This window comes from Lathyrus oleraceus, chromosome 3 (assembly GCF_024323335.1).
Source record: "Lathyrus oleraceus cultivar Zhongwan6 chromosome 3, CAAS_Psat_ZW6_1.0, whole genome shotgun sequence".
NCBI classification, from domain to species: domain Eukaryota; kingdom Viridiplantae; phylum Streptophyta; class Magnoliopsida; order Fabales; family Fabaceae; genus Lathyrus; species Lathyrus oleraceus.
Window position 1 is genome coordinate 271898990 of NC_066581.1, and position 13176 is coordinate 271912165.

At 37.3% G+C, this 13176-nt stretch overlaps 1 non-coding gene across 1 annotated transcript; it reads left to right on the top strand.

The window, feature by feature from the left end:
• Positions 1-7645: 7645 nt before the first annotated feature.
• On the top strand, positions 7646-7752 carry LOC127134079 (small nucleolar RNA R71). Its single transcript, XR_007807853.1, has one exon. It is a non-coding gene; the product is annotated as a small nucleolar RNA R71 (small nucleolar RNA).
• Positions 7753-13176: the final 5424 nt, after the last annotated feature.

Genomic DNA, 13176 nt, shown 5'->3' on the forward strand with positions numbered 1-13176 from the left:
TCATTTTGATGAAGCAGCATCTCAAACAGTAAAAGTGAGATTCTCCGTATCGAGTCGAAACAACATCTTTTCTGATAGAATTAAGATATTCCAGCAAGGGAAAAATACCTTAATTGAATCTGAGACTCTCCGAGGATATTAGAGCAGTATCCCTAAAATCTGAAATGAGACTCTTCATTTTGATGAAGCAGCATCTCAAACAGTAAAAGTGAGATTCTCCGCATCGAGTCGAAACAACATCTTTTCTGATAGAATTAAGATATTCCAGCAAGAGAAAAATACCTTAATTGAATCTAAGACTCTCCAAAGATATTAGAGCAGTATCTCTAAAAAAAATCTGAAATGAGACTCTTCATATTGATGAAGCAGTATCTCAAACAGTAAAAATGAGATTCTTTGTATCAAGTCGAAGCAGCATCTTATCTGATAGAATTAAGATATTCCAGCAAGGGAAAAATACCTTAATTGAATCTAAGACTCTCCGAAGATATTAGAGCAGTATCTCTAAAAAAATCTGAAATGAGACTCTTCATATTGATGAAGCAGTATCTCAAACAGTAAAAATGAGATTCTCTGTATCGAGTCGAAGAAGCATCTTATCTGATAGAATTAAGATATTCCAGCAAGGGAAAGATACCTTAATTGAATCTAAGACTCTCCAAGGATACTAGAGCAGTATCTCTAAAAAAATCTGAAATGAGACTCTTCATATTGATGAAGCAGTATCTCAAACAGTAAAAATGAGATTCTCTGTATCGAGTCGAAGCAGCATCTTATCTGATAGAATTAAGATATTCCAGCAAGGGAAATATACCTTAATTGAATCTAAGACTCTCGGAGGATACTAGAGCAGTATCTCAAACAGAGAAATGAGATTCTTCAGATAAATGAAGCAGTATCTCAAATATTCGTCTGTTGGGGGAATTTTTAAGAAAAGACTCCTTTTTAGGGAGACATACTGGAAATGCTCTGTAGGGGAAAGGCTCATAAGAGACCTTTTAGAGTAACCTCTATTTGGGGAGCAATGATAGCAGAGAAAATGCTGGTAATGTCATTATTAACCATATAGTTGAAAAGAATGGTTTATTGGAGAAATGGTTCCACGAGCACATGCAGGGTAATAACTTTATTTGGAAATAAGAAACGTCCAGGATATACATGAATGACCTTGGATCCTGATATTTTATATTTGATTTTTGTATGATGTTTCACTTTGGGTGGAAATACTATGCATGGGAGGATGCATGAGACGTATGCAGTATGCAATTGCTGGGGGTATTTGGTTGTGCATGTAGGAATGCGAATGATTTTTATTTTGTTGAAATTCCCATTTGTGGGAGTGTTATGCATGAGTATGTTGATGATTGATATGACTGTGTTTTTTAATTTTTTTTTGTAGGAAAACCATTTATGAATGATTTATATGATGTATGTTAGAATGCAAATGGGTAATTTGATATTTTTTGTAGGATTTTTTGTTGTTGAGATTATTAGGGAATATCATCATCAAAGGGTTGATGGAAAATAGTTTATGTCGACCTTAAAGAGTTGATGGACAAGTAAATGTCATCGTCAAAGGGTTGATGGAAAAGATTTCCATCATCAGAGGGCTGATGGAAAAGAAATTGTCATCGTCAAAGGGCTAACGGAAAGAAACTTCATTATGGAGTGGCATCACCAAAGGGTTGGTGGAAAAGACTGTCAATCATCAGAGGGCTGATGGAAACGAGTTTGTCATCGTCAAAGGGTTGGCGGAAAGAAACTTCACTATGGAGTGGCATCATCAAAGGGTTGATGGGAAAGATCTATCGCCGTCAAAGGTTTGATGGAACAGAAACTTCAATAGGGAGTGGCATTACCAAAGGGTTGGTGGAAAAGGAATTTTGTAAGATATCATCATCAGAGGGCTGATGGAAAAGAGTTGGTCATCGTCAAAGGGTTGACGGAAAAGGAAAAAGCCAGGTTATGTCCTCATCGAAGGGTTGATGGAAAGGATTTATTATGTTATGTATGCATATGATGCATTTTAATGAAAATTTCTCGTTTGTGAGAAAGCTTTTGGATATGCAACTTCCTGATCTTGCAGGAAAGTCATGTGTGTTTATTGTATGTAGTGCATGTGGTAATGCAAGAGGAATATTGGTTGTTTTTGGGTTAATCTCCCTTTTTGAAGGTGAGACTTTCTGGTTACCAATGTTGATTGGATTTGAGTTTATGAAGATGCCAACAAAGTGGACTTTTTATTTTTGGTAGTTGCCAATATGGACTGGACTTTTGGGTTAGAGGTTCCAATAGAGATTGGACTTTGGTTTTGGAGATGCCAATAGGGATTGTACTTAGGTTGGAGAGAGGTTTTGACTTCCCGACACTCGATTTTTTGACGATGTAATGATTGTAGGATAAATATGGACGCTCTTGATGCCCCAAGTTTGATCCTTTGCTTATGAGCTATGTTCTTCTCCTTGAGAGAATCTCAACCTCTTTGCCTAATATGTCTTGATGGCTTGTAAACAATTTTGTGAGCGTAGCGACGTAAGCAATGCATGATGATTGTGCTCGTGCTCTGCCCCAAGGATATTTGCAACTTCTATGCCACAGTCTGTAGGGTCTTTCAAGGAATTTATCCTTTTGAAAGGAAACCATGGGAATGACTGTACCATGGCTTGACCCAAATTTTTCCTAGTGTATGGGTCTTGCAGTAGTTTGCCCCTGATTGAGATTTTGGAAGGCTTGCCCCAGATGGACTGGATATTTTGAAATGATTCGCCTCCTTGATCAATTGATGCTTGGAGATTTTTCTTTTGACTGACCAATTCATAGTTATTGGATACCATGCTCTTAATCCATAGGGTTAGGAAGCAATCTTGATTTGGGTCAGCATCGACGAATGATCAAGTTCTTCTGATTGTTCCTTGTCTCATTGGATTTACCTCTTATTTCTACAGCTCCACTTCGGAAGATTCTTATGACCTCAAAAGGGCCAAACCATCTAGAACAAAGTTTGCATGGAAATAATTTAAGTCGAGAATTAAAGAGAAGGACTATGTCACCCTCGTGGAATTCTCTCCTTGTTATTCGTCTATCGTGCCACCGTTTGGTTCTTTCCTTGTAAATCCTGACATTTTCATAGGCATCTAATCTAAGTTCTTCTAGTTCATGGATATCTAACATTATTTTCTCTCTTGCGACTGTTTAATTCATGTTTAGGATCTTAACGACCCAATAAGCTTTATGCTCGAGTTCTACAGGAAGGTGACATGATTTACCATAAACTAGTTTAAATGGATTGGTTCCTATTGAAGTTTTATAAGCTGTCCTATAGGCCCAGAAAGCTTCATGAAGTTTCGCAGACCAATCTTTCCTAGAAGTGGCAACGGTTTTCTCTAAAATTTGCTTAATTTTTCTATTAGAAACCTCAACTTTCCCACTTGTTTGAGGATGGTAAGGTGTTTCTACTCGGTGTCGGACTCCATATTTGAGCAACAGTCTTTCAAAGATGTTTGAAATGAAATGGGAGCCACCGTCGCTAATGACAATCCTTGGTACACTAAATCTAGGAAAAATCACTTTCTTGAAAAGTTTAATGACTACTCGTGCATCATTAGTAGGAGTGGCTACTACCTCGATCCCTTTTGATATGTAATCAACTACAATGAGTATGCATTTGTTACCAAAAGAAGATGGGAAAGGGCCTATGAAATTTATACCCCAAACATCAAAGACTTCTACTTCTAAGATACCTTTCAGTGGAATATCATCGTGCCTAGAGATATTTCCAGTGTGTTGGTACCGGTCGCAATTTATAACCACGATGTGGACATCTTTCTAAAGATTAGGCCAAAAGAGACCAGATTGTAAGATCTTCGCACAAGTCTTTGAGGTGCTTGCATACCCTTCATAAGATGCAGAGTGGCAATGAGATATGATATCATTTACTTCCGATTCAGGGACACATCGACGAAAAATACCATCGGCGCCCCTTTTGAAGAGTAAGAGTTCATCCCAATAGTAATGTTTAAGATCATGGAAGAATTTCTTCTTTTGCTGGTAAGTTAAGTCTGATAGAAGTACTCCAGCTGCTAATTAGTTGGCAAAGTCACCATACCATGGCAACATGGTGTTGGTGCAAATTGATTCCACAACTTCATTAGTTTCTACACATCAAAGAACATTCAACTGTTTCACTTTCACTTTCTAACTGGGCTACAAGTCAATCGTAGGGGAAATCGTCATTGATGGGCACTTGTTCGGGCTTTAGGTACTCAATCCTAGAGAGATGATCTGCCACCACGTTTTCAGTGCCTTTCTTATCCTTGATCTCTAAATCAAATTCTTGTAAAAGCAGAATCTATCTTAAAAGTCTTGGTTTAACATCCTTCTTACTTAACAGATACCTAATTGTGGCATAGTCGGTATAGACAATTATTTTCGCTCCCACTAAGTAGGAACGAAATTCATCCAAAGCGAACATAACGGCCAGGAGTTCCTTTTCTGTGGTGGCGTAGTTCATCTGCACGTTGTCTAAGGTTCTACTTGCATAGTAAATCACATGAAGCTTTTATTCCTTTCTTTGTCCTAAGACAACGCCAACGACATAATCACTAGCATCACACATTATTTCAAATGGTTTACTCCAATCAGGTGGTTGCATAATAGGTGTTCTAATAAGAGCATTTTTCAGATGTTCGAACTCTTTTAAGCAATCCTCATCAAATATGAATTCAACATATTTCATTAGTAAGCCCATTAGTGGTTTGGTTATTTTAGAGAAATCTTTAATGAATCGTCGATAGAAACCGGTGTGTCCTAAGAAACTGCGAATTTCTCTAACGGTTTTCGGAGGTTGAAGATTTTCTATAATTTCTATTTTTGCTTTATCCACTTCAATTCCTCGGTCGGATACAACATGTTCAAGTACGATTCCTTGTCGGACCATGAAATGGCATTTTCCCTAATTTAATACGAGATTGACTTTAACGCATCTTTCAAGTACCATTTCTAGGTTCGAAAGACATCCTTCAAAACTTTGCCCACAAACAGAGAAGTCGTCCATAAACACTTCCATTATGTCGTCTATAAAATCAGCAAAGATTAACATCATACATCTCTGAAATGTTGTAGGCGCGTTACACAGTCCAAACGACATTAATCGATAAGCGAACGTACCATAAGGACAAGTGAAAATAGTCTTTTCTTGGTCATCAGGATGAATAGGAATTTGGAAGAATCCTGAGTATCCGTCTAAATAAGAAAAATGAGAATGTGTAGCCAGTCGTTCAAGCATTTGATCGATAAAAGGCAACGGAAAATGATCTTTACGAGTGGCTTTATTCAGTTTTCTATAGTCTATGCACATCCTCCATCCATTTTGAATTTGTTTAGATATGGATTCGCCCATTTCGTTACTGACAACTGTAACACCTCCCTTCTTTGGTATGACATGTACTGGGCTGACCCAGTTACTGTCGGATATCAGGTATATAATTCCTACTTTTAATAGCTTTTGCACCTCCTTTTTGACTACATCACTCAAGATAGGATTTATTCTTCTCTGATGTTATCTAGATGTTTTACATTCCTCTTCTAGCATAATGCGATGCATACATATAGATGGACTTATTCCTTTTAGGTACGATATGTTATAGCCTAAAGCTACTGGACACTTTCTTAAGACATGAAGTAATTCTTCGGTTTCTATCTGTCCTAAGTCAGCGTTGACTATTACTGGTCGTTCAAGCTCAGTGTCTAGGAATTTATACCTTAGGTCTTTGGGTAGTGTTTTAAGTTCTACAGAAGGTTTCTTTGGGTATGACATTGGATTGGGCGTTAGTGCTAGACATTCCCTTAGACTGTCATCTATGTATGGCTCATGCCAATTATCATCTTCGAATATAGAAGGCGCTGGAATCTTTAGTACTTTGGTATAATTAGATGGTTCCCTCTCCGTTTATTTCACGCATTCGTTAATGACGTCTAAGAGATAACATGAATCTTCTATAGTTGGCGCCTGTAAGAATTGAGCTAAAAAAATTCGACTTTTTCTTCTCTAACTTTGAAAGTTATATTTCCTTTCTTGGCATCTATGATGGCTCCAGTTGTGGCTAAAAAGGGTCTTCCTAAAATAATAGCGATGTGGGAATCCTCCTTTATATCCATTTTTACAAAGTCGGTGGGAATGTAGAATTGACCTATACGAACGAGAATGTTCTCTAACATACATATTGGAAATTTGATAGAACCGTCAGCTAGTTGTAGAGACATCTTTGTTGGTGTTAGTTCTCCTAAATTGAGTTTCTTGCATGTGGATAAAGGCATTAAACTAACACTGGCTCCTAAGTCTCACAAAACTTTGTCTATGATAAACTCTCTGATTACATATGGTATGGAAAAACTACCAGGGTCTTTCAGTTTAGGAGGCATGTTGTTTTGAATAATAGCGCTACACTCAGCAGTAAGCATAACGATTTCATTATACTTAAGCTTTTTCTTATTAGATAAGATTTCTTTAACGAATTTAGCATATGAAGGCATTTGTGTAATGATTTATGTGAATGGTATAGTGATATTAAGCTGCTTCAGAAGTTCTACGAATTTCTTAAATTGTCCTTCATTTTTGGACTTAGCAAGTCTTTAAGGATAAGGTATAAGTGTTTTGTATGGTGGCGGAGGCACATAAGGTGTTTCTTTATCTTCTGCTTCTCCGCTTTTGTCTTCCTTTCCATCATTGGTTGGTTATTTTACCTTTTTAGTTCCTTTACCAGAGTTTTGATACATAACTGGGTTTTGGAGTCTTGGGTCAACCGGTTCATCTAATTTTGTCCCACTTTGCAATGTGATAGCATTAGCATGACCTTTTGGGTTTGGTTGTGGTTGACCAGGAAATGCTCCATTTGGGGCTGCTATTGTTGCTTGTTGTTGGGCTACTTGGGAAATTTGGGTTTCTAACATTTTATTATGGGTAGCCATAGCATCAAGCTTACTTGACATTTGCTTCATCCGTTCGCTAGTATGAGCATTTTGATTTACGAAGTCCTTGTTTTGTTGAGCTTGAGAATTCATAAAGTTTTCCATCATGATATCTATATTTGACTTTCTAGGTGCTTGTGGAGCAACAAGGGCTCCTTTCTGATAACCAGGTGGAATAGCAGGTGTTGGGTTTGGAGGAAATAAAGCATTATTATTTTTATAAGAAAAGTTCAGATGGTTTCTCCAGCCAGGATTGTAAGTGTTGGAATATGGGTTTCCTTGAGCTTAAATTACTTGGTCGGTAGGACTACCAACCAATAACTGACAATCGACATTAGTGTGCCCAGGGGTTCCACATAATTCACAGTTTGGTGTTACAGCAGCTACGGTAGCAGTTGGTGTTATGGCTAAGCTTTCGATCTTTTGATTAAGTGCATCCACTTTAGCATTGACACGGTCTATGCCATTAACTTCGTACATTCCTCCTTTTGGAGTTGGTTTTTCTACAGCAGCATGTTCACCTCCCCGTTGGAAATAATTTTGAGTCATGCTCTCAATCGGTTCATAGGATTCATCTTATGGTTTGTCCATTAAAGCACCGGCAACTGCAGCGCTCAAATTCATTTTAGTGTTGTACAAAAGACCATTATTGAAAGTATGGATAATCAACCATTGCTCAAGTCCATGGTGTGGACAAAGTCTCATCATGTCCTTGTATCTTTCCCAAGCGTCGAAAAGAGATTCGTTGTCTTTTTGCTTAAATCTGTTGATTTGAGCTCTTAGCATTTCCGTCTTGCTTGGTGGAAAATATCGAGCTAAGAAGACTTTCTTCAAATCGTACCATGTGGTTACAGAGTTTGAAGGTAGAGACTGGAGCCAAGCTCTATCTCTATCTCTTAAGGAAAGAGGAAAAGACGTAGTCTAATCGCTTCGGGACTGACGCCATTTGCTTTCATTGTGTTTGCGTACTACACAAACACTGACAAATGTAAGTTTGGATCGTCTGTAGGACTACCTGAATATTAGTTTTGTTGAATGACTGATAACAGTGAAGGTTTCAACTCAAAATGTTTTGGTTGATGGTAGGAGCAGCATTGTTGTTGTGTGGTTCCTCCTATGAAGGAACAACATAATACTTAAGACGACGGTTTTGTGGTCCTTCATCCATTACTGGTTTAGATTCTGATTATTATATTGGAAAAGGAAGATTGTACTTAATTCGGAAATTATGAACTCGACGTTGTAAATTAATAAAACGCTGGACTTCGTAAACTGGTTATTCTAGCTCTTTGTTTTTTGAGCAAGTGCTTGGCATACAATTGACAATTTAGAAGGTTAAATAAAATAAAAGCTGCCTTAGTCTATACTATGCAACAACAAAATCATAATATTGACTAAATTAGTCCCCGACAATGGCGCCAAAAACTTGATCGCGACGAACGTGTCTGTTGGATAATAACTGCAAGTATACAATTTATCGGGTAGTTTTAAAAGATTGTCAAACCCACAGAGACTAATAATCAAACTAATATTATTTATCGTTGCAATTGCAAAGCTAAGGCTAAAGGTTAAAAGGATATGAACGGAAATATAAACGCTAATTCCTAGAGGTTTGAAAATGATAATAAAATGAGCCCGGAACATGGATTCCGCGTTCCTAAGGGAGTAGGTAGAATACATGTACTAATTACGATTTTATTACGCTCTGTAGAAAATATTGATTTAAAGACTCCGTCTCACACTCGCGCTATTGACTAAAACTACACCTCCTAACCACAGGATTTTGCTCTCGCTCGCCCGTTTGAATTAGAAAGCATATTTGAAAACCAATGAGATCCTAATAAATGCCTAAAGCGCTCTCGCTATTTTTAAGATCAATGCTTAGTTTCTACTATCTGGTTCTTTCCTCACACTCTCGCACTATCGGCTAGAACCTTAGTTTGTTCTTCACTCTCGTGTCAAAACAATGAAACATACAATTGGAAACTAAAACCAAAACATAATTTAATCATAATTTTACGCTTATTATTTCTACCGAGTCCCTTCGATATTGATGGTCCTCATACGCCGGACTCAGACAAAATTAGCAAGACATAAGTTTAATAAAAATTAACATGATCACATCAACTAAACTTAAAAATAACATGACATGTAATGTAGTAAAGGCAATAACAAGTATACATAATAGAGCGGTAAAAACCTGTGTACTTTGAATTGAAATGAAAATGTCGGCAGGTTTGTTCTTGATCCAAGAGTACAATGAAAATTACAAGAAAACAAGTGTGACAATCCCTCGATGTGAGTTATTGTCACTTTTACAGGTGAATTTATGCCTATGACTACAAAGCAATTTTGACAGAGCGTCCTCACAACTTGGATGATCTTAAACACCTCCAAGAGTCCTATTTATAGAGGTTTTGCATCCTTGTAACCTCCCTTGATCGTGCAAGCAAAGTGGAGGGAAAATAGGTCGGAGAAAACTGCACAAAACTTCCCACTAGTGCAAAACTGCTTCTGCATGATAATGACGAATGCCATTAGGGCAATGGCAAACACCATTGCCTTGATCATTAAATGACGTGGCTGGCAGGCCAATGGCGAACGCCATATACACATGGTGAACGCCATTTGGACAGAATGGGCAGAATCTTGCTCTTTTGCTCCTTTTTCAATTTGCTTTCAGATTTGCACCGAAACTCGCTAACAACTGCAAAGCGAATAAAAATGAACTAAAAGGTGATAAAACATATTGAAATAAATACGAATAACATGCGATATAAGCCTTAAAACATGATACAATTTCTCATTATCACACTTCAGATTTCTACTTCAAGAAATACATCCAAACTTTGAGAGAAAGGTCATATGTGAAAGTAACAAAATACCTATAACCACCCATGGAAATCATATATGAATGCACATAGTCTAGAATTCCCTTTGTTTTGTGCTTTCTGATCTCAAATTGAACACGCAAATGTTTTCCAAATACATAATACTTGCACAAATCCAACTTACAACTACAAACATCCTTTAATAGATTTCTCTTATGAAGTTCCATCATCCCACGCTCACTCAAATGACATAAACACATATGCCATAGTTTTGTTAGGACTCTAAAGTGGTTTTAGCCAAAACATTTAAGAGACCAACTTTTATTTACCATTATAGATTATATTATAGATTATATTATGTGGTTAATATAACCATACTATACTGTATAAGTGTGTCACATATTTGGTATCATGTTAGTCGAATTGTGAGTAGCTACTAGCTAGGATTATTGTCAAGTTTGTTTTGCATCTATATTATCGAATTATTTAATCATTAAATATTAAGTATAAATAGCCTAATATTTGTGTTTTATATGAAAAAAATACATCAATTTTGTAAGCCCATGTTCCAAGCTTCGGCCTTGGATAGGGGTGAATTGCTCTTGGGGGATTGTTTGTCTCTTCGATGGCTAGTTAAGGAGTGAGGTGGATGCGCTAAATCAAGTGGATAGCAACTGAATGATGACAAGTGGTATGAAAGAGGTAACTTTAACAAAAAAAATCACTACAGCAGAACGAGACAACCAATCTTATTAGGCAGCAAGAACAAGGTCATCCTCAATAAGGGGTGTTCAAATCTAAATTGATACATGTAAAATCGCAAACCAATTCTAGAAAACCCACAAAAACAAAAAAATATTGAATGTGCTTGGATGTTAATTTGTTAAAACCCAAACCAAATGACTGTTGGTGATTTTAGTATCATCAATGTATTTTAGTAGTAATGTGATTTACTATAGGCCGATGCAATTATGCGTTAAAGCTTGGAAACGAGTTAGGGGTAGTGCGGAGTGCACGCTCGTCGAGTCAACGTATAATTGAATGCGAATAATTAAAACGGGGTTCCAACGTTCGAAATTTTCTTTTGAATTTCGAATCCTTTCCCAACCGACGTAACCGTTTCTGAACAGTTGCGTCATTTCGGTTTCTGTTATTGATCTCCTATATAAGGAGTCATTTGGCCTCAGTTTGAAAAGGGATAACGAAATCAAACTTTCTCTCTACATTCCTGAACATCTCTCTTTGCCAGAAATAAATTGTTCTTCAAGAATTATCCCCACAAAGATTTCGTGAACCCAGGCAAGAATAGGGTCGAAATACTTTGTTCGGAAAGTGTACGAACACGATTCTTCAAAGTTATCCAGGATTATCATACCCAATTTCTAACAAACGAACAAAGTATTTTCTGATAATCATAGCTGGAGGAAGCACCGTCAAGGAGATGACTACAAACTTCGGAAAATTGGACAAGTTTCGAGGACAAGACTTCAGGCGTTGGCAGAAGAAGATGCATTTCATGTTGACAACGTTGAAGGTGGTGCATGTCCTGTCTACACCGATTCCAAAACTTCTGGAAGAAGACACAGTTGAAAATCTGAGACGTAGATCAAAATGGGAGAACGACGACTACATATGCAGAGGGCACATTCTTAACGGTATGTCTGATCCCTTATTTGATATTTATCAAAACATAGAATCTGCAAAGGAATTGTGGGATTGTCTCGAATCCAAGTACATGGCAGAGGACTCATCCAGTAAAAAGTTCCTGGTAACCGATTTCAACAATTACAAAATGGTTGAATCGAGGTCTGTCATGGAACAATTCAATGAACTCCTCCGAATCCTTGGACAGTTCACACAACACGGATTGAAGATGGATGAAACAATATTTGTCTCAAGCATCATAGACAAGTTGCCTCCTTCGTAGAAGGATTTCAAACACAATCTGAAGCATGGAAAAGACGAACTGTCTTTGATCCAACTTGGAAGTCACTTGCGCATAGAAGAATCTCTAAGAGCGCAGGAGGATGACAAAGGAAAAGGCAAAGAAATTGCTGGACCCTCGGTTAATATGGTCGAAGAGGGTGGTAAGAACGGTAACAACAAAAACAAAGGAAAAAAGCGTGCTTTCAAGAACAATAAGGGCAGTTTCGGTGCTAACAAGAAACCGAAACTAGAATGCTGGAAGTGTGGCAAAACAGGCCACTTCAAGAAGGATTGTCGTTCCGGCAAAAAGCATGATAACGCGAATGCAAGTGGTTCAGGAAAGGGGTCTAAGGACCAATCCGAAAACCAAGGTCAGAAATCAATTCGTGATTTGAATAGTTTAATTAAACATTCGGTTTCACTAAATTCTGAAGCATTCTATGTGCAGGATGATGCTATCGTGTGGTGGATTGATTCTGGCGCTACAACACATGTTTGCAAGGATCGTTTCTGGTTCAAGACTCTTGTTCCAGTGGAAGATGGTTCTGTCCTCTACATGGGAGATGATCACTTCGCTCCCGTTGAAGGCAAAGGAAACGTGGTGCTAGAATTCAGTTCTGGAAAGACTATCACTTTGTTTAATGTTTTGTATGTTCCTAAACTACGTAAGAATTTAATTTCTGGTCCTGTATTAAATAAGCTTGGATACAAGCAAGTGTGTGAATCCGATAAATATGTTTTATCGAAGTCTGGTGTGTTTGTAGGATTTGGATATTATAATAATGGTATGTTTATGATGAATTTGAATGGAGTTCCTAATGATTCTGGCTCTGTATTTATGTCCTCTTCGAATGTTATCAATTCATCGTTATGGCATGCTCGTCTAGGACATGTACATTATAAAAGAATGCATGAAATGTCTAAAGATGATTTAATTCCTGTTTTTGATAAAAATGTAGAAAATTGTAAAACTTGCATGTTAACAAAGATCACTAGGCAACCTTTTAAAAGTATAACAAGGAAATCTGTCATTCTTGAGTTGATACATAGTGATTTATGTGATTTGCATGCTACTCCATCATTAGGACATAAAAAATATTTTGTCACTTTCATAGATGATGCATCTAGATTCTGCTATGTTTATTTGCTGCACGCTAAGGACGAATCCTTAGATAAATTCAAAATTTATAAAACAGAAGTTGAAGTGCAACAAAATGTGTTGATTAAAACATTACGTACAGATAGAGGTGGTGAATATTATGATCCTGTATTTTTTCAATCCGTAGGAATCATTCATGAGACTACGGCACCATATACACCTCAACAAAATGGTGTGGCTGAAAGGAAAAATAGAGTGCTTAAGGAAATGGTGAATGCCATGTTATCTTACTCTGGTTTGAGTGAAGGGTTTTGGGGAGAAGCTATGTTAACGGCTTGCTATTTGTTAAATAGG